The sequence below is a fragment of the Chlorocebus sabaeus genome, chromosome 25, assembly GCF_047675955.1.
Source record: "Chlorocebus sabaeus isolate Y175 chromosome 25, mChlSab1.0.hap1, whole genome shotgun sequence".
Taxonomy (NCBI): domain Eukaryota; kingdom Metazoa; phylum Chordata; class Mammalia; order Primates; family Cercopithecidae; genus Chlorocebus; species Chlorocebus sabaeus.
Genome location: NC_132928.1, coordinates 66,597,773 through 66,616,545, shown reverse-complemented (window position 1 = coordinate 66,616,545; position 18,773 = coordinate 66,597,773). Strand labels below are relative to the sequence as shown.

General features: G+C 41.7%; 1 non-coding gene across 1 annotated transcript; it reads left to right on the top strand.

Annotated features, from left to right (window-relative positions):
• Window positions 1-1,289: 1,289 nt before the first annotated feature.
• Window positions 1,290-1,410, top strand: LOC119619890 (5S ribosomal RNA). Its single transcript, XR_005236327.2, has one exon. It is a non-coding gene; the product is annotated as a 5S ribosomal RNA (ribosomal RNA).
• Window positions 1,411-18,773: the final 17,363 nt, after the last annotated feature.

Below are 18,773 nucleotides of genomic sequence, written 5' to 3'. Positions count from 1 at the left end.
CTTATGGGGTCCTGGAACCAATCCCCTGTGGATACTGACACCCAACTGTATGTTCTGATTTCTCTTGTGGTTTCTTCTCTAACCCATTGGTTGTTTAAGAAAATATCTTAATCTCTTCAAATACCTGAGACTGGATAATTTATAAAAAACAGACATTTATTTCTCTCAGTTCTCAAGGCTGGGGTGTCCAAGGTCAAGTCATCAGCCCATTGAGTGTCTAACGAGGGCCCAGTCTCTCCTTCCAAGATGACACAACGTTGCTTCATCTCTCAGCGGGGAAGAACATTGTGTCCCCACACGGAGGAGACGGAGGGAATGAACCCACTCAAGTCCTTTTCTAAGGGCTCTAATTTCATCCATAAGGACTTCTACCCTCACGAGATAATCGCCTCCTAAAGAATCCACCTTTTTACCCTTTATTTTTGTTGTTGTTCTTGTTGTTGTTGTTGTTGTTGTTGTTTGTTTGTTTTTGAGGCAGGGTCTCATTCTATTGCCCCTACTGGAGTGCAGTAGCCTGTAGCCTGATCATGGCTCACTGCAGCCTTGACCTCCCAGGCTCAACCAGTCCTCCTGCTTCAGCCTCCTGAGTAGCTGGGACTACAGGCCTGCACCACCACGCCCACCTAATTTTGTGTCTTTTGTAGAGACAAGTTTTGCCATTTTGCCCTGGCTGGTCTTGAACTCCTGGGCTCGAACAATCTGACTGCCTTTCCCTTCCAAAGTGCTGGGATGACAGCGTTAGCCACCACCCCAGGCCAGTGCCCACCCCTTAATACTATCATATTGGCAAATAAATTTCAGCGTATAAATTTTGGGGGACATTCAGACCATAGCAGTGCGTTCTTTACTTTCCAAAAAGAAAACAGGTCAGTTTATCAGTTTGACTTGCATTATTGATTTTTAACTCTATTTTGTTGTGGTCAGAGAAGATACTTGATACGCTGTTCGCCCTTCGCCAGCCTCGACGGCTCTGGGTGGGGGCGGGGGCAAGAGGGGGCCTCGCAGGACTCCAGGACTCCTGAGCGGCCAGGTATCCCAAAGAATACCTCCGCGACAGGGCGGAGGACCGGACGGGGTCCCAGGATCGTGGGCTCTGGGCCCTGACGCCTCGGAACACTCCCTGTTCCGAGCGGGCCCGACGTGGTGGAAGCTCGGGAGCTTGGGAGCCGGGAGAAGGCAGCAGGCGAGAGGCTCCGGGATCCCGATCCCAGCACGACGACCCCGGGCTGGTGGTGCGGGCTGAGCATGGCTGGGCGAGGCTCTTGGGGCAGCCAGGCGCCTGTGCCGGCGTCTACGGCCATACCACCCTGAACGCGCCCGATCTCGTCTTATCTCGTTGAAGCTAAGCAGGGTTGGGCCTGGTTAGTACTTGGATGGGAGACCGCCTGGGAATACCGGGTGCTGTAGGCTTTTTGGCTTGCTTTCTTCTCTTTCTTTCTTTTCTACCTTCCTTTCTTCCCTTCTCTCACTCTGTCTTCTTTCGTTCTTTCCTTCTTTCTTTCTTTCGTTTCTTTCTTTCCTTCTTTCTATCTCTCCCTCTCTCTCGTTCTTTCTTTCTTTTCTTCTTTCTTTCTATCTCTCTCTCCCTCTTTCTTTCTCTCTCTGTCCTTCTTTGTTTTTTTCTTTCTCTCTTTATTTATTTCTTTTCTTTCTTTCTCTTTCTTTTTTCTTTCTTCTTTCTTTCCTTGTTTCTCCTATTTCTCTCTCTATCTTTCTCTTTCTTTTTGTCTTTCCTTGTTTTTCTTTCTTTCTCTTTCTTTTCTTTCTTTCTTCCTCTCTCTCTCTTTTTCTCTCCTTCCTTCCTTTTCTCCCTGTCTCCCTCCCTCCCTCCCTTTTTTCCCTTCCTTCCTTCCTTCCTTCCTTCCTTCCTTCCTTCCTTCCTTCCTTCCTTCCTTCCTTCCTTCCTTCCTTCGTTCCTTCTTTCCTTCCTTCCTCTCTCTCTCTCTCTCTCTCTCTCTCTCTCTCTCTCTCTCTCTATCTTTCTTTCCTTTTTCTTCCAGACGGAGTCTCCTTTTGTCACCGAGGCTGGAGTGCATTGGCAAGATCTCGGCTCATTGCAAGCTCCGCCTCCCCCCGGGGTCACGCCATTCTCCTGCCTCAGCCTCCCAAGTAGCTCGGACTACAGGCGCCCGCCACCACGCCCGGCTCATGGTTTGTAGTGTTAATAGAGACGGGGTTTCACCGTGTTAACCAATCTGGTCTGGATTTCCTGACCTGGTGATCCACCCGCCTCCGCCTCCCAAAGTGTTGGGATTAGAGGCGTGATCCACCGCGCCCGGCCTGCTGTAGGCTTTTGTGGCTTCCCCTCTCCCTCCCTTGCCCCTACTGTCGCCATGCTTCCCAACCTCCCCTAACTCTGCTCCCCCTTCGTCACCTGCCTACACCGCCGGGGACCTCCTTTTGGGGGTCTTCCATGAAAGCACCACCGAGCAGGGGCATCCCACTGCTTCTGCCTCGCTGCCGCCTCTCCAGGAGCCAGGCTCCAGCTAAATGCATATCTGATTGTCTCCTTTGGATAGGCTCATCAAAAACTCTAAGAATGCAACCTTTTGTCTCTAACCTACCTGTGACCTGGAAGCTCTCTCCTGCTTTGCTTTGAGTCTTCCTCTTTGCTTCAAGTTGTCCTGCGTTTCCAGAGGCAACCCATGTACTTCTTACATATATTGATTGATGTCTCATGTCTTCCTGAAATCTATAAAACCAAGCTGTGTCCCAACCACCTTGGGAACATGTAGTCAGGACTTCTTGAGGGTGTGTCACGTCCTCAACCTTGGCAAAATAAACTTTCTAAATTAAGTAAATAAACTCAGACCTGTCTCAGATTTTCTCAGTTCACACATACATATAAAGATTACCAGATTGTTTTGTTTCTGCCAAAGCTGGACCTGATGTTAAAATTGGATTTTTTTTTTTTTTTTAGTCCGTTTCCTATGAATTAACATTGCCCTTCAGCTACAGGCCAGATGACTCCGTTCCCAACTGTGATGGAGCCTTCCTCATTGAATGGGGGAGGCAGGGAAAAGAAGAAGAATATGAGCTGCTTGTGGGCAAGCCAGTTCTGGAAGAGCTAAACCACACAGGCTCATCCCCTTTGCTTAATCTCGCCTATAAGGTAAATCACTTTCATAGAGAGGGTAAGCAGGAGGTGGCAGGGGGTATGGGAGCATCTGAGCAATGTCATGGAGCCACATGTTATAGAGCTTGTAGACACTTCAGCTATACACATGTGAGATAGAAGAGTGAAAAAGGCAGTACGGTGGAATTATGAAAGTAGTTTTGACCTGAAAGGCCCCTTGATCAGTTTAAGGACTGATGTTCTAATATCAACTGTTGTTCCTTCATGTTTTCTCTGGGCTCACCAGCTGAACTTTTGCTCCCAGAAAGTTCTGGATTGGGTTAGAACAGTTCGTGAAAGAAATTAACCCTAAGACCACTCTCTACCCAGAATACAAATTTGCTCTCAGTTCTCTTTTCTAATTCTCAGTTGTGTGCTCTATTGTTTGATTTAGCTCTCCAGACATGAAGCAGTGAGCTTTAATGAAAACAGAAATAACCAGTACCAGTTATTGTGCTAGACCCCTATTGACTCCAGTAGTGGTGGCCACCGTGTCCAGGAGGCCTAAGAAGAGGTCTGGAGCCAGTGAATGAGACATAGGGTTTATTGAGGACTCACATACAGGGAGGTCCAGGAGTGGCAGGCTGGACAAGAAAAATGCTACGGTTCACACAAAGCATACCGTTATATAGCATTTCCATTTGGTAGCCTCCATCTAGCAACCTGCATTTAGCCCAAAACAAAGGACCTCAATCCCCTGTACAGCCTGTGTCCCAAGGGATGGGCCAGGGATTTGAATGTGCTTCATAGATAAAGAGCACATCTCTTGGTTGGTACTTCCAGATTCTTTAACTTGGAACCCTGAACATACATGCGTCTTAGACCTAGGGCATTCTCAGGGTATGCTTGAGTTACTGCTATCAGGTGAATCTACCATACACCAGCAATATACAAAATCCCTAAATTTGAACTGCATGCATATGATCTCATTTTAGAATTTCCTGGGACAAATTAATGTCTGAAGATGAAAATTCCTCTCCCATATAAGTTCATGTTTCATTATGTCCTCAAATCATCCTTCCTCATTGCTTTGTTCACTATAGCCATCATGCTCAGATGTTTAGGGTGAGTAGGGCTGTCTCCAGCATCTGTAACCTGAGTAACCTGAGCTGCCTGTTACTGGAATAGCCATTGTGCACTTAGAACTCTGTGACCGGATTAATCAAAGCCCATTCTCTCATCACCCTCTCCTTAAAGAATCTATAGTATGAACAGGACACATAAGATTTTCCCAGCACTAGCCTCACACCCCCCGGCACCTAGAAACTACAAACAAATCTTGAGCCCCTATAGCAATCATCCTAAGCCAACTTCAGAACCCACATTGCTATTATTCGCCAAAGATCATAGCAGAGACTTTGTGGTAGAATGAAAAAAACAAGAGAAAAGAGAACATTGTGTGGTTTTTCAGTTTCACTTGTGTCCTTGGCTTCCTGTGCAGCTATCTAGAGTTTAACATATGGAAGAAATCACCCATCGTGAGGTTTACTAAGGCACTTTGCCATATTTGCAAGAAAATGCACCTAAGCATATTTTCTGTCAGAGAATAGCATATGAGACATTTCTTCTAGCAAATTTAAAAAGTTTATGTAGTGGCCAGCCACTATGTCTTTGCTTGAAATTCCCCCTTTCTCTTTTATGCCTATTTAAAACCTTTCACTTCTTTTTCCTCTTAAGTCTTGTGTCCCCAGAATCTCACTGCTGCACTGGACTGTCAAGTGACACGTTTGTGGCTGATGTGCCCCAAGGACTCACCTTGTAGCCTTTCCTTCTCCAAGTCCTGATCTCTTACTCTTTCTTTGGATTTCTTAATTCCAACAAAGTTCAAGACATTTTTGAACTTGATGTGGCTGTGGCCTTTGCCATTGTCTCCTTGCTCTGAAATTTCTTTAGGCCTATAAAAACTTGGTTTTAGGGAGAGTCTCTCCCTTGTCACAGATTTACTTCAGCTAGAGAATCATCTTTGGCATATACGTGAACTGAAACTGCTGTTAGTAATTCCAGAGTCTGGCTGCAAAGGACCCAGTGAAGGCCAATACTTGTAGTGCTATGTGCTGCCCAAACTTTACCCTTTCTGCATGTTCGCATGTTTGAAGCTTTGAATAATTTGTGCTGGTAGTGTCAAGTCCTGGACCCGTCTTTTGGCTTCCATGCCTTTTCTTTAGTCTGTTTCATCCTCCTGGTACTTTCCTAAGCATGTTCCTTCAAGGTATGTGCTGCAGTAACTTTCCCACTTTCAGTTAGTGTCACCTTAACACTTTCCTATTTAATGCTTTAAAAAAAAATTTTTTTTTTGACATGGAGTTTTACTCTTGTTGCCCAGTCTGGAGTGCAGTGGTGCAATCTCAGCTCACTGCAACCTCTGCCTTCGGGATTCAAGTGATTCTCCTGTCTCAGCCTCCCAAGTAGCTGGGATTACAGGTGTGTGCTGCCACGCCCAGCTAATTTTTTATTTTTTATTTTTTTATTTTTATTTATTTTTTTAGCAGAGACGAGGTGTCACCATGTTGGTCAGGCTGGTCTCGAATGCCTGATCATCAAAGTGATCCACCCACCTCGGCCTCCCGAAGTGCTGGAATTACAGGCATGAGCCACCATGCCCAGCCAATGCTTTAATTTTTGTATGCTGAGTTCCTTTCAGATCTGACTCCATCTTATGTAATCATCTAGCACAGCTGTTCTGCAGTCTTTAAGGAGTAGTTGTAAATGTGTGTGTAATCATCTCTCTGTAGCTTGAAGGGTAGGGAGTCGTTTCAGTTCTCCTTTCTGCTTCTGTTCAGATTGTTGGAATCTGGTCACTCTTGCTTATCCTATACAAACTGAACTGGAGCTAAGCGAGGTTGGAGTGTATTACCCATTCTTGGGGGCATCTGGAATTTTACTTAAGCCACAATTGTCATGAGAGGTTTGAGCTCTTTTTCTATAAATGGGGAACAGGGTAATGATAGAATATTTCTTTCTGAAGGCTCTATTGGCTTTCTTGATGAGAAAGGACCTGGGAAAGAACTAAACAGGACTATTCCTTTAGAAAGTTTATGTTATTGATGCTTGCCCGGTTTCGTAGAAGTAAAATAATAGATTTAAGTAGTTCACATACCTCTTATAGAGAGTTTCAGGATTACCTGCATTTTTCCTTGAATTAAACTCATGGTGTGATTACAGTGAAGGGCCCACTGGGCTGTGACTTCCTACCTAGTTAGTGTTTTGTCTAATATGTATTGTATGTGTTGGAGACTCTGAGTTTTAGCTCGTAGATTTTCTTAGCTAGAAAATGAATGGTGCTAAAAGAAGACAGAAACACAGCTTCTCAGCTTTTCTGAGCACTCCTTGAGATAAGACACATTCCCCTCTTTGAGGAGAGGGGCCTGGATTGATATTTATAAAATGCTTACCACAGTGTCTGCTATGTGGTGGCTATAGCTATATTTGTTTATTAAAATAAATTAAAAATAAACAATGAGTTGCAAAGAGCTGTGATATTGAGTCTAAGGCTATTTACCTGACCTTTTCTGCGGATGTTATGAACTTCTTATTTAACCACATAAGTAGCACTAGAGGAGATCTGCTTTGAGGGCCAACAGACTTCCCTACTGCTGCCTGGAGGAAAGAAGCAATAGTCTTCTTTTATTTGGGGCACAAGCAAAACAGGGACTGACTCATTTACATTGGTGTTTTCTAGTCCTCACTTAAAGGAATAGAATGAGGATTAAAATAAAATAAAGATTAAAATAAATTGGCATAAAAATACTAATTCATATATAATTAAATATAATGTATATATGATTATATATAATGTATATTATGATTATGCTTATAATAATTATTATTTAAAACAAATTAACATTGAGATGACAAATAATAAATGTGGTCTCAGGATAAATTATCAATAATTAAAATAAATAGTTGAAAATCAAGCCATTATAAAATACTAAAGCAATTCTGCTGTGGTTAACAAATCACCAAATATCAAGCAGTGCTTTTAAATAGAGTAAAATAGCTAAAAGCCACCAACATAAGTTTTATGTAGACTGAGATTTTCATTCGGGCAGAACTTATTAGAGGGATGCGACCCTGGGCTAAACATCTCATTTTGAACTTTCCAGCTCCAGTCTTTTTCTAATGACTAGAGCATCTACCTCAAGCTAGAGGCAAGGGATATTGTATCTCTGGGACCACTTCTTCTTCCCCAATCAATTCTTAGGTAAAGGCATGGTATAGCTGTCTAATTTTTTATACTACAAGTTTCTGGGAGTAGAGGCTTTCTTTTATATCCTAGGTTCCTTTTACATGATAGACACATAATAGTTGTTGAACTGAAGAGATCTCCTATTTCAAGGAAAATTGACAGAGTCGGTTTAGGACAATATCTTGCATATGAAGATGACATAGTAATTATCTGATGAATCAAGAACTTCATAGTGCCTCTGTCTGTGTCCCTAAGGTCTGTTTTCCAGTGTACAGTTGAAACCACCTTTGCAAAAACTGTGCCAGTGAGAGAAATCTAACGTAACTAACTCCATCTGACTTGTAATCTCACAAACCTTGCTCATTCCTGGGTGTAGGCTTTGGGAGGAATTTCGTTCACAGTTTAACTTTAAAACAAAGTAGTTTCCTGAAACTAACCTCCTCCTTGCTCAGCGACTTAAACTGCCTTTGTAAAACTTCACAAGGTTAGAATTATGGTTCAGGAGTTATGTAGCCAGAGGTCACAAGCGTTAACCTCCTCAATTGCTCCTATAGATAGCATCACTATTGTAAAAACTAAAACTGGTGTTTGAGGTGTTTTCCAGACCTTGCATTTTGGTGGACCAGGTGGTGCCACACCAAGAAATTGGCTCAACTGGTCTTGTGACCCCTACCCAGGAACCAACTCAACATGACAAGAGAGCTTCGACCACCTATAATTTTATCTCTGACCCAACCAATCAGCATCCCCCACTCCCTAGCCACCTGCCCACCAAACTATCCTTGAAAAACCTTAGCTTCTGAATTCTCAGAGAGGTAGATTTGTGAAACATCTCCTACCCTTCAGCTTGGCTGGCACTGTGATTATTAAACTCTTTCTCTACTGCAACTCCTGCTGTTTTCAGTGTTTGGCACTTTCAGGCAGCAGGCAAGATGAACCCAGCTGGGTGATTACAGGGTGGCCCAGGCACAGTGGTGGCCAACCTTACATATGAAATTCTGCCTCCTTTAATCTGGATGCTGCTGGTGCCGGTCATATTATTGGTGAGTAAGAAATATGACTTAACTATAAAAATGCATTCACTTTGGGTACATAGAAGATAAATTTTAGGTTTGGAGAGCAAAGAAAGCAGATGTTTATGTAAATTACAAGTTTTAGGAGTTTTCAAGTTCATTAATTCTTTACTTTATCCTACCAATCCAGAGGGACAGCATGTAGGAATTTATTTTGCACTCTTGTTTGTACCACATAGTATTCTCTGAGGCAATATACCTCAGCACGTGCCGCCAGGTGTAATGCAATTATCTTTGCACTTACTGTCTTTCTTCAGCTAGACTTGCTTCCCTCATGTTGGCTGCCTGACTTTGAGAAACACAGAATTGTGAGACCTTGGGAACATTAGGAACTGCCTTTCTTTTAGAAATTATTTTCTAACATGTGTTCTTCAGCAAAGTAGTTATTCTGCAAGATGTTAGTAGGTAATAATAAAAGCAAGCAAGCAGGGAATAAAGAAACAAAGAGGAAAGAAGGGGAAGGGAAAGAAAGGAATAGTGGAGAAGTAGAAGGGGTAGCAAGGGAAGAAAGAAAGAAAGAGAGAAAGAGAAAGAAAGAAGAGAGAGAGAAAGAAAGAAAAAGAAAGAAAAAGAGAAAGAGGGAGGGAGGGAGGGAAGGAAGGAAGGAGGGAGGGAAGGAATGACGGAATGAATGAATGAAAGAAGGAAGGAAGGAGGGAAGGAAGGAAGGCAGGCAAGCAGGAAAGGAGGAAAATTTCCATAGGAATTTTTCTTTAACTGTGGAACTTGCCAAGATCTTTGCTATGCTAATATGTTACCATGTGTGAGTCCCTAATAGAAGATACAGTGTATCCCAAATGCATTCAAACACAGACTCCTTTTTTGAGGACATCTTGTGGCAAGAATGCTCTATGAAAACACTGGGGGAACTGTTCCTAAAAGCTAAAGGCTTCTGTATATCTTTACTGTTGTTGTAATATTCCTCCTTTTCGACAATGCTTAGAGAAAAGATTAGAAAGGAATATGCTAACATGTTAATAGCATTGTCTCCTAATGCTGGGACCTTGTATACATTTTTAGCTTCCTGTAACATTTTTAGTACTTTCCAAATATCTATAATTAACCTGCATTACTTATTACATCCTAAAATAATTAAATAAAAAATTATGTTTTTACGACCCTGGTTAAATTAGCAAAAATATTGCTAGTTCTTAATGGGTAACTTATCTTCCTTCCTTTGCTCAGCTGTACTTTTCCTGGTGAATTCTTTCACAGCAACACCTTACAACGGAGTAAAAGTGTTAGTGCTAGGACATTAGAATCCTTCTTAACATCATGATCCAAGGGTAGCTGCTAACAATCATGGCCCATGAGAAACAAACTTATTTGCCCAACGTTCCTTGTATCTAGTGAGAGAGATCCCAGTGCACTATACTTGCATGCTGGTGTGCCTGTCTCCCACCGCCTCTCTGTGAGCAGCTCCAGGCCCTCACCCAGCATGGGAATGAGTGCTCAATGAGCAGCAGCCCTTCTCTGTGTATCTACAAGTGCCTAGCCCAGTAGTGGCTAGCCTGGAAGTGCCTATTCCTAGTAGGTGCTTCATAAATGTTAGCTGATTAAAATTAAGTAAAAGATTCAGTAAAAGGAATTTGTGTTCAGAATGAGAAATCTTCTACTGATTTTCTTGTAAAGTTTTCTCTCCTTTCGAAAACCACCAGGAACATTAATAAGCAACCTATTGAGGGCTCTTACTTTCTATACATTTACAGCATTGGGATACAAGTCAAAGACATAGGTATTTATGCTCAGGCTGGTGCTAAGAGCTCCAAGGGACAGATAAAAAACAGTCACCGGTAATCTGTCTCTCCTCACACACACATTGCAGGGAACTTAAATCTTGGTGCACAGAGACAAAGAGAGGTCAAAACAAGACCTCCTGATTGTGCTGCTATAAACATACTTGTGCAAGTATCTTTTTCGAATAATGACTTCTTTTCCTCGGGTAGATACCCAGTAGTGGGATTGCTGGATCAAATGGTAGTTCTACTTTTACTTATTTAAGGAATCTCCACATTGTTTTTCATAGTGGCTGTACTAGTTTTCATTCCCACCAGTAGTGTAGAAGTGTTCCCTGATCACCACATCCATGTCAACATCTACTGCTTTTTGATTCTTTGATTATGGCCATTCTTGCAGGAGTAAGGTGGTATCGCATTGTGGTTTTGATTTGCATTTCCCTGATCATTAGTGACGTTGAGCATTTTTTCTTATGTTTGTTGCCCATTTGTGTATCTTCTTTTGAGAACTGTCTATTTTTGTCCTTAGCCAACTTTTTGATGAGAATTGATTGTTTTCTTCTTACTGATTTGTTTGAGTTCGTTGTAGATTCTGGATATTAGTCCTTTGTCAGATGTATAGATTGTGAAGATTTTCTCCCACTCAGTGGGTTGTCTGTTCACTCTGCTAACTGTTCTTTTTGCCATGCAAAAGTTCTTTAGTTTGATTAGCAAAATTGTGGAATCAACCCAAATGCCCATCAATCAATGAGTGGATACAGAAACTCTGATATATATATATATATATATATGGAATATATATATGGAATATATATATATGGAATATATATATATGGAATATATATATATTTATATATGGAATACATAGTGGAATACTACTTAGCCATAAAAAGGAATGAATTAACAATATTTGCAATGACCTGGATGAGATTAGAGACTATTATTCTAAGTGAAATAACTTGCAAATGGAAAACCAAACATCGCATGTGCTAGCTGATATGTGGGAGCTAAGCTATGAGGACACAAAGGCATAAGAATGGTACAGTGGAATTTGGGGACTTGGGAGGAAGGGTGGGGGGGCGATGAGGGATAAAAGACAGCAAATATGGTGTAGTGTATACTGCTCAGGTGATAGATGCACCAAGTTCACACAGAACTCCACTAAAGAACTTACTCATGTAACCAAACACCAACTGTACCCCAATAACTTATGGAAAAGTAAAATTGAAAAAAAAAACAAGACTTTCTGAACTCAAGTTTTGAATTGCTGCTGCTCCAGCAGACAGGAAGGGAGAGCTTCCCCTGCAAAATCATGCATTAAGTGGGACTTGTGCTGAGCCCTGAACATAAAGAAATTTCAACATAATCTAATTTTTAGTTGTTGGTGATCCTGTTTGGATATCTTTTAATGTGGGCATTAGGAGACTATCATCCAAGGCTTCATTTTAGTTCTAACATAATGCTTGGTTGTTCATATGTGAAGGGCATTAAAAAAGTGTATGTATGTATGTGTCTCACATACAATATACACACATATATATACTCTTTGTTTCATTCATTGTGAAATTTACATTTCATATTTTAACTTCTTTGAAATTGTGACGCATTTTACAATCAAGAGCATGCCATAGTTTAATTGGCAGCATCCTTTTTCTTTCTTACTAGTACATAAAATAAGGGTGCATCTTGTAAAATTGGCATCCTGGATCAGATGAAATACGGTATTAAATATTTATGTCTATTTACATATGTATAAGTGTACTTGTTTGTATGTATCTCTATACACACATCAATGTGTGAGCTTGTATTACAAATGCAGTTTGCTGTTCCATTCAGTCATTTGAATAAAATGGGCTGCCATAGAAGCCATCAGGCTTAGCCCTTCATTGTCAGTCAGACCCGGGTTTGGATGTACTTGCCCTCCAATTCCATTTGGAAAAGAGGACTCCCAATAATTTTATGCCAAATGATGTCTATAAAATGTGTTGAATTAGTTTTGGCTGAGGGGTCTATTTAGATCCATGTGCTACCATTCCATTTTCAAGGTCCTGGGAGACTAGGGATTCATATGTTTTGGTGACATAGGGTGTGCAAAATTATAGGGCTTTAAGGAAGGAAACAATTGCAATGGGATTCGTCTCCTTTAAATAATTTGCAAGGACATTGTTAATCAGTTTGTCCCATTTCCTTCCTATGGCTTACTTTTGAGAGTGTAAATCACTGAAAAAAATCACAAATGAAGAACATGGGATTTGTAAGGTTTGTTCAGTGTAAGGTACTAGGTGGACAGCACTAGAGCCTCCCTTGGCTCAGGTAGGTGTGAAATGCTGACATCTCCACCTCCTTCCTAGTTACGGCTGGTTCAAAAACAGCCTTAGTCTCTTAATCCACTGACCAAGTAACAGAGTGCTATCAGGCCTTGGGAACAATTGTATCAATATCCCAATATAAGTTATTTTAACATTGTTTAAATGAAGACTTTTAGTAGGGAGACCCCACCTTCTCTGCAAATCCTTGCCGCCCATTCCCTGCCATGCTCTTCCTCTTCCTAACTCCCTAAGCTCCAGCCACAGGGCTTTTCTCTCAGGACTGCCCCCGCCCCCAACCACCGCCTGCCCCCTGACCTGACCCCACCACCATCCCTGCTTCCCCTGCCCGACCCATGCTGCTGCTCCCTAAGGGCCTTTGCTCAGGTTCACTTTCCTTCTGGAAACTCTCTGCTCCTCCCTCCTTCCCTTTTAACTTGCCAATTTCTCCTTACCCCTCAAATCTCAGCGGAAATATCAGGCCCTCACTGACGCCTTCCTTTCTTGTCTCTTCAGACTAAGTCAGGCCTCTGTTTTTGGTTTTCTTTGCACCTATGCTTTTCATTCATCATAATTGTAATTAAACAATTAATTGAATTTTACTTCCTTATTGTTTGGCTCTCCTGCCAGAGTAGATGCTCCAAGAGGAGGGTTTTCTGTGTTTCCAACCCTGGAACAGGACCTTTATACAAAGTAGACAAGAAATATGCATTGCATGAATTGCCAAATAAAGGAGAGTATGGTATTAACCAAAAAGAGTTTTCCCTTAAGAGATTCTCTACTTCTTAATTCATCCTAAAGACCACTGTCACTTTGACCATTACCAGCTATGGTAGTTTGATATAAGAAATGCTGTTTTGAAAGCACTGAAGATGAAGTACAGAAAAAGTCTTCTTAGATTCAGACCAGTCTTCTGCAAGAAAAAAAAAAATTCTACAATGAGAAAAGAGAAAATTTATTATTAATTTACAAAAACTGTCTTTTGTCTTGATCACATTCAAGGTTTCTTTCAGTTTAATATCCCGAAAAGCACTTTTGGCTCTTGTAGAGAAACATGATGTGGTGATTTATTTGGAGGTTGGGAGGAGACAGAGTGGTGTGTGTGTGTGTGTTTGACAAATACCCATCTATCAGACATCTTCATTAAATTAGCTTCACAAGCATGAACAAACAGCCTAGAAGTTGGCCATGAGTGCAACAATCATACCTTATTTTCTATTTTCTGTAATGAAAGAACAGCACCAATCACAGAATGGTGTTCAATACAGATATTTGTTGAATGAATGATTCTCAAGCAATATAGCAGTGTGTTATTCAGCCCCTGGCCAGCAACCAACATGTTGCATATATTATCTTAATTGTGTATCAGAATGCTTAATAAAATTCAACCTCCCCCAGTTGTATTAAAACTGATAAAATAACAAGAAGAGAAAAGAAAGAGATTGATTCTTGGGAGAAAGAGAATGATTTGACTATAGCCACAACATAGGAGTGACTAAAAATCCAGGCATGAAGTAGCTCCTGCCACAGGCAAGATTTTGTCTCCCTGATGTGTCCTGTGCCTCATACACATTGCAATATATTGCCCTCAATCTCCTTCTGTTGACAGTTTCTACTGGACTCCTAGCCACTATCTAATTCTCTTTCTTCAATTTTTTTTTTTCTCATTGCTAATCTCTGCCAGAAGGATTGAGAAAGCTAACACAGGTCTCCCAACCCCCAAGTTACTTTCTACATCAAGATAGCATCTTATGTACAAGTCCATGCAGCAGGTCCAGTGAGCTTAGCGTCCCGCAGCCTTCAGAGTTTGGTTGCCAGGGTCTCCCCAGCAAGAGGGGAAGGCCATTACTCCTTGGATTTTCCCAGTTCTTGGAAATGGCATCATCTTTCATGAAGATGCCCAAGCCCGGGACCTGAATCCCACCTTACCTTCTTTCTTCAGACCTAGTCAGCCACTGTGTTCTTCCTCTTGACCACTTTCCTAATCTTCCCCTCCTCTTGATCTATACCCTGCCCTCAATGGATCCCTCAACCTCTGTCATGTTAGCCAGACCTACAGTTTTATCCCCTGATTCTTGGCCTGTCCTGGAAGCCCTTCTGTCTGTAGCAGCCAGAAAGATGTATATAAATTCCAGAAGTGGCTCTAACCTTTTAAAAGCTCTGAAGTAGCCAGGCCGGGACAAAGTCCAGACTGATCAGCATGGTATGTAAGTAGGTTATTCCATTGTATGCCTTTCGTCCCAGTTTATTTATTTTTTGATTGTTACGTTTTTTTTGCAGATGGAGTCTTGCTCTGCCACCCAGGCTGGAGTGCAGTGGCCCGATCTCTGCTCATTGCAGCCTCCGCTGCTGGGGTTCAAGTGATTTTCCTGTCTCAGCCTCCTGAGTGGCTGAGATTGCAGGTGCACGCAGCCACGCCCGGCTAATTTTTTGTATTTTAGTAGAGACAGGGTTTCACCGTGTTGCCCAGGCTGGTCTTGAACTCCTGAGCTCAGGCAATCCTCCTGCCTCGGCCTCCCAAAGTGCTAGGATTATAAGCGTGAGCCACCACACACGGTCTCAGTTTATTTATTAGGAGCATCCGTTTTCACTCTTGGAAGTGTTCTGGTTTAGACGATCAGTTATGTAGTCCCCTCAATATCAAGCTTTATATTATCTGAATCTCCCACTTCTCCAGCTCTTCAGCACATCCGCTCAGCAGCTTATCTCCTGCTCCTCTCTCCCTGGGCTTCCTGCTCTCCCTGGAGCAGGATGACTGTAGCAGATCTTCCAGACGCAACATCTAGGAAGTCACATCCAGATAGGACAGTGTCTAAAGGATGGAAACAACTGTTTTCTCTGTGTCTATTTCTTAGGAATGGGAATATCTTTCCCAGAAGTCTTCAGGAGACTTCCCTTCATGTCTAACTGACAAGGATTGAGTCACATACTCTTCCAAACAGGCCTCTGGCAAGAAGGAAAGAATGACCATGACTGATGTTTATCATCTGCGGTAGATGTGAGGAAATAGGTAGCAGCTGTGACTGTAACACCATTTTTTTTGTTTAATTTGCTTTGGGGCCTGTTGATTCCACTAGAAGGCAAACAAGATCACTGCATGGGATCTGTGTTCACCCTTAGCCCCAAGCACAGTGCCTGCATCAGCGGGCACTTTTGTTGCCATTGTTGAACTTTTGGATGGACGCAAGCTAGATGGTATCATGTAGTGGGGAGAACAGGGTCCTTGGAGCTAGACAGAAGTAGGCTTGGTCCCCAGCTCAGCACTTGCTGCCTGTTTAGGATCTTGTTGGACTTCTGAAGTTCAAAATCTCTAAGCTTCAGATTTCTCATCTGTAAAATGAAGCAAAGACTACCCCTGAGAACGCATGTAACACATATGAACCAGCCAAAACAGCCAAGATATTTTTCCAGCTTCTTTTTTTTTTTTCTTTTTGAGACAGAGTTTCGCTTTGTCGCCGAGGCTGGAGTGCAGTGGCCTGATCTTGGCTCACTGCAAGCTCAGCCTCCCGGGTTCACGCCATTCTCCTGCCTCAGCCTCCCGAGTAGCTGGGACTACAGGCGCCGCCACCGCGCCCGGCTAATTTTTTTGTATTTTTAGTAGAGACGGGGTTTCACCGTGGTCTCGATCTCCTGACCTTGTGATCCGCCTGCCTCGGCCTCCCAAAATCTTCAAAAGCCTGTCTTAATCTATTTTTTATTCCAGGAAACTGTTTCTGACGTATGCTTTGTGGATTGTAATAGTCCCTGGAGATGATCTTTGGACAAAGTTTTCACGGTCATATTATTTGGGGAAATTCAGTGTGGTGTGATTTCCCCCTTGACATTCACAGTGACAGACATTAGCATATCAAAGGTTTAGAGAAGTCTCATAGAGAAATTTGTTTTCATTGTTTAACCCAGGTTTCTCCAAATTTATTTTAACCCAGAGTCCTTTTTTTCTGACAGCACCTAGCTGGATCTTTTGCAATACTCCTTGGGAAATTGTATTAGCCTAATTACTGATTTCCTGGCCCTCAAGGTGACGTGCTTGAACTTGCCTTCTTCGCCACTAGGGGGCAGCATTGGTTTACACAGGTTGAACAAACTTTCAATTCTAAACTAACGTTCTTTGGTGGGAAAGTGTTCATTTTGGTTTGTTTTGAAGAAGTCACTTCATACTTTTGGACTGGGGTTAAGCTAGTTAACCCCCAAAATTCCATCAATTCCAATATCCTATGGAAAAACCCCAAAACGACTAGTATAAATAAGATAGTTGTTTCTGTTACTAAATATAGTTTTGTTAATTTTTTTAGTGATATTTAGGATTAAATGGCAAAGTATGGGTAAGTTGTAGATTACCCTGAGCCAAAGTTCACACATTCTCCTGAGTGTGAATTATTTTCCATCCCTGGAGAGTTAGCTATGAGGCAAAAGGAAAGTCGGTATAGGCTTTCTATAATGAAAGAATGACCCTTGGGAATCAGTTGTTATAAGAAAAAGCCTCTTATCTTACTGCTGCTTGGATAATTAAGGAAAAGTCTTGATTTTAGAATTGAGGTCCCTGTCAAGGCTTTGTATTAAAACCTGTATTAGGGACTTTTTTTTTTTTTTTTTTTTCCTGTTTGGTCATGACATCAGTTGTTAGTACTTCTGCTACAGAAACAAAGATATTTGGGGGCAGCAAAACTCAGATCTGCCAGCTTTTGTGTTTAAGAGAAGTCTCACTTGGTTTAGTAAGGGATGGAGTTAGAACCACAAGATAACATGTTCTTAAGTTCCCTGTGATTCCTAGAATTGCCTTATCTTGCTGATCTCTTTCTGTCCAGATTTTTAATTCTCTTCCTATAGACTATGCCAAATGTCATTTTTAGTCCAAACTCAATTAATTTTAGTTTTCTTTATGTTGGGACCCAACTATATTAGTTGGGGTTATCTAGAGGGACAGAACTAATAGGATAGACATATATATGTATATATGTATATATCCCCATAATAGATGTATATAGGGGAGTTTATTAAGTATTAACTTACACAATCACGAGATCCCATAATAGGTCGTCCGCAGGCTGAGGAGCAAGGAGAGCCAGTCTGAATCCCAAACCTGAACAACTTGGAGTCCAATGTTTGAGGACAGGAAGCCTCCAGCACGGGAGAAAGATGTAGCCTGGGAGGCTGGGCCAGTCTAGTCTTTTCACATTTTCTGTTTGCTTTATATTCTAGCTGTGCTGGCAGCTGATTAGATGGTGCCCACCCAGATGGAGGGTGGGTCTGCCTTCCCAGTCCATTGACTCAAATGTTAATCTCCTTTGGCAACACCCTCACAGACACACCCAGGATCAGTACGTTGACTCCCTTAATCCTGTCAAGTTGACACCTAGTATGAACCATCACACCAACTTATACTTCATTTTGCTTGTATTTTTCAGACAGACCTGGATAAAGACACTGCCAAATGTTTTTACCAAAATTTGCCGGGACTGAAAAAACTGTATTAGGGCTGCCATTCACCCTTAGTTCCCTGAAACATGATCACCTCCCTCCAGCATACTGACAGCTAGTATACTGCGGGTATGAGTGCTTGTAGTGAACTACCATCTGAGTCCTTGAGGGCACCTTCTTTTTATGGCCATTTTTAAAAAGAGTGTTGTGGGTCTCAGTGTCTGTGTGAGTGTGTACTCCCCAAGGAAAATGAGAGGAAAATCCTCTAAGAAAAAATATCATTCAAATATGAATTCTTATACCTCTTATGTAAAATTGTATCTGCTCTTTCATTTAATAGTATCAAAATAATTACTAGCATCACTATTATTCTGCTCATACTATCCTACTTGCTGGAGCTCCAGGGGAAGCCAGGAGGAAAGGAGGCTGAGGTCTCAGTGATGCAGGCAGATGCTTGCTCACTTTCTGTTGCTCTCTCCACAGCTGAATCAGTCACTTGGTTTGGCAATCCTAGCTCTTGTCCTTTAGTTTTGAACCCTTGGTCTATACTGATTGCCTCATTTCTTCCACCTCACTATGAACAAATAGTCCTCAGAGTATTCAAAAAATTTCCAGTTGTGAATTGCATTGACATCTTTATATATAGCATGCATACATTTTGTTTATCACACATTTTTAATGTAAGATTTAGTTTTATTAATAATTTTGAGTTGAAAGGGTCCATGCAAGTATTCAGTTTGATTCTAACCAAAATGTGCTATGTGTATTTGGAGTCTTTGTATGTGTATTTATATGTGTTTTCCTTTTACCAGGAAGGTTTCCTCATTGCCCAGTTTCATGCAACCAGTTCAACGGGATTGAACTTGAGTAGTTCAAAATAATTTAACTAATTACATTAAATTTTGCTTACAATTTTTAATGATGCCTACTATTAGGACA